The sequence below is a fragment of the Cupressus sempervirens genome, chromosome 4 (genome assembly GCF_028749045.1).
Source record: "Cupressus sempervirens isolate cs-2001-9-10 chromosome 4, ASM2874904v1, whole genome shotgun sequence".
NCBI lineage: Eukaryota > Viridiplantae > Streptophyta > Pinopsida > Cupressales > Cupressaceae > Cupressus > Cupressus sempervirens.
The window spans coordinates 312,499,115-312,503,002 of record NC_143121.1 but is presented as its reverse complement, the minus strand read 5'-3'; positions in this window follow the sequence as shown (position 1 = coordinate 312,503,002).

The window sequence follows — 3,888 nt, the reverse complement described above, 5'->3', positions numbered from 1 at the left end:
GTGTAGTAGATTGATATTTATGTATTGAGGACATCACATTGTGTATTTGACCATGTGTAGTTAAAAATTGTTGGAAATATAGATGAAGTAACTGAGAGGGGAGGAGTGAATCAGTTACCACAAAAAATAGTTCAAAAAATCCCTTAGATGTCTATAATGCTTACTTACTGCTAATACTCGATAAATAGAGTAGGGATACTGTAACTCGGTAAGTTAATTAGTTACTGATCATCTAACATTCAAAGTTATTAATATGCATGTAAAGGTTAACTAAATGAACACAATAGACACTAGATTTAACGTGGAAACCCAATATGAGAAAAACCACCAAGTAACTAGTCACCAATTTTCACTCTTCTGAAGTGAGCCCTGTAAGGAGCCAACCTTGTTAAAGGTTACACTACACACTATTAGGTGTGACCTTGTTAGAGGATTTAATCACCCTATTAGGAGTGGCTTGGTTAGAGGTCTTTAGAACAATTCAAGTGAATTGTCACCTTGTTAGAGAATTTACAAAATGGCTGTTAAACCAACTTTGTAAAGAGATTCTAAATTCACTGTTACAATGATTAGAAAGCAACAATGAAATGAATTGAATGATATGCAACTTATCTTTTGCTGATTATAGAGCTATGTTTTTCTTTACTAGATCCTTACCGATCAAATACAACTTTGCAGCTCCACCAGAATATCTAATCCTTCATCAAAATTTGCTCATTATTCGCTTATTTCTTCCTCATCTATATACTTGCATCCATACACACACATTATTACATAACTTGAACATCTATATATATACCTTTTAGATTTATCAAGTTGGCTCAAATATAAGTTACAACAACTGAAAAACATTAGTCGGCTATATTTATTCCATGAAACAATTGAGCTTAATATCAAAACAATAAAATCTTTCACTGGCTGACTCAACTCGGTAACCACTGTTCCAGAATGGTTTTCTAGTGTTAACCAAGTGAAGCTCGATAAACACTGCAAATCTTGCAAAAATCCTTTGGAAATCAAGTGAACTTGGTAAGCACCGACCTAACTTTGCTAACCTTGAGAGCTTGGTAGAAGCTAACTTTCTGCCACATTTTCTTTGATGACTGAGTGAGCTTGGTAGAAGCTAACTTTCCTTTGCTGACCTTGTGAGCTCGGTAGAAGCTAACTTTCTTTTGTTGACCTTGTCAGCTTGGTAGAAGCTAACTTTCCTTTGTTGACCTTGTGAGCTCTGTAGAAGCTAACTTTCCTTTGCTAACCTTGTGAACTCGGTAGACTTTGTCTGATGACTAATATGACATTTGTGTAACATCAAAGACAACATTCAATTAACAATTGTATCCAACAATCTCCCTCTTTGGAATTGATGGCAACACAACATGTCATAGCAGAATGAAATTTGAAAACAAGTCTAACAAGTCTTTTTCTGTTAGAACAACTTTCTTTTAGCAAACTCTCCCTCTTTCAGTAATCTCCCTCTATGAAAGAATTACATAGAAAACTCTTTCTCTAAAATTTTTTTTTAGAAAGATATGACAATAAAACTCTCCCTCTTTGACAACACATGCCAAAGACAACACAACTAAAATGAATTTTAATGTACCTTTAGTACTAATTCATATGCAAAGTTTCCTAACTATGCTGCATCAACTGATAGATCTTTAACTTGGTATGCATTGATGCATTACTAAAACTCTATTTTAGTGAACTTCAGATAGGGGAGTGACCCCTAACTTACCTCTTAGATACAAGAATGCATCCTTAGGTAATGGCTTTATCAATATGTCAGCAATTTGGTCCTTTGTATGGATATATTCCAATCTGATCTCCTTATCTTGCACCAATTCTCTAACAAAATGATATTTTATTGCAATGTTCTTGGTTTTGAAATGCATCACTGGATTCTTAGATATGTTGATTGCACTTGTATTATCGCAGAACATAACAACTAGTTCTCTGATTTCTACCTTCATGCCTTCCAACAACTATTTAAACCAAACAATATTAGAATAGTTTACTACTATAGCAACATACTCTGCCTCTGCTATAGATTGGGATGTACAATTTTGCTTTTTGCTTGTCTAAGAAATCAACCTCTTTCCTAGAAAGAATGCTCCTCCACTTGTACTTTTTTTATCATCAAGATTTCCTGCCCAATCAGTATCAGTAAACACTTTCAAATCTAGATTACCTCCAAATTTTTACCATAAACCATAATCTTCAGTTCCTTTCAAATATCTCATTATTCTTTTGATTACCATCATGTGATTTTCTCTTGGTTTTGCTGAAAATCTTGCTACAATACCAACTGCAAGGGCAATATCTGGCCTAGTATGAACTACATACTGCAACTTACTAATCATTGATCTATACAAGGTTTGATCTACTTCTTTTGAGTCATCTTCTTTTGGTAAGTTTTAATCCAATACACACAGGAGTCCCAACTAGTTTTCCATACCAAACTTTTTCAATATCTCCTTGATGTATTTTGATTGAGTGATGTAGATACCATTTTTATTTTTTTGAATTTGAAGACCAACAAAGAATTTTATGTCACTAAACATAGACATTTCAAATTCCTTGTTCATTTGTTCTAAAAATTCTTTGCAAAGATCATCATTCCCTGTGAAAACAGTATCATCTACAAATATTTTTGCCAAGACAATCTTATCTTCTGATCCTTCCTTTATATACAAGCTACTGTTATCATTAGTTCTTTAAAAACCAATCTGAATAAGATAGTTATGCAATCTTTCATACATGCTCTAGGGGCTTGTTTCAGACCATATAGTGCCTTGTGTAATTTGCAGACCATGTTTCTTTTATCTGTATCAACAAAACCTTCAGGTTGTTCAATGTAAACCTCTTTATCCAGTATACCATTGAGGACTGTTGACTTGACATCCATCTAATAAACTTTGAATCCTTTGTGAGCAACATATGCAAGTAAGGTTCTGACTCCTTCCAATCTTGCAACAGGAGCAAAAGTTTCTCCATAGTCTATTCCTTCTTCTTGAGCATATCCTTTGCATACTAGTCTAGTTTTGTTTCTTGATACCTTACCATCTTTAGTCAACTTGTTTCTGAATATCTACTTAGTTCCAATCACATTTTTATCTTTAGGCCTGGGTATAAGAGTCCATGTCTTATTTTTCTCTATCTGCTCTATCTCTTCATTCATAGCCTCAATCCAACTATCATTTCTTAATGCATCTTTGATATTTCTAGGTTCAAAATCAGCAAGTAAACAAGTACCTTTCAACTTATTTCTTGTCATCGTTCCTTCAGATTTGTCTCCAATGATCTAATCTGTTGAATGATGTCTCCTTACATATTTTGCTAATACAGGTTCTTTTCTTTTTGAATGAATTTCATTGTTATCCTTTTTCTTTTCAACTTCAGGTTATGGCTATTCTGGCTCGGTAGATATTGGCTTGGGTCCTTCAGACTCAGTAGACACTTGCTTGGTAGCATCTAAATGTAACTCGTGTTGCTGTAGCTCAATTTGAATTTCCAGTAACTCAGTTACTGATGACTCAGGAGTAGAAGATTCTTGATTGATTGGTACTGTATAAGGTTCAATGAAAATAAACCTTTTGTAATCTTCTGGTTCCCTTTTGCTTTCTTCTTCAGTCCTTTTTGCAAACTCATCAACTTTCACATGTGCACTTTCTATGACTTTGTTAGTAGACAAGTTCAAAATCTATATGCTTTACTTTTGCAAGAGTATCCCAGAAATATTCCTTCATCACTTTTCACGTCAAATTTTCCTTTTCTAGATTCTTTCAAAATGTGACATTTACTTCCAAACACTTTTAGATAACTTACATTAGGTTTATAGCCATACCATAGCTTATAGGGAGTTTTGAATGAGTCCCTTTTTAGCTATAC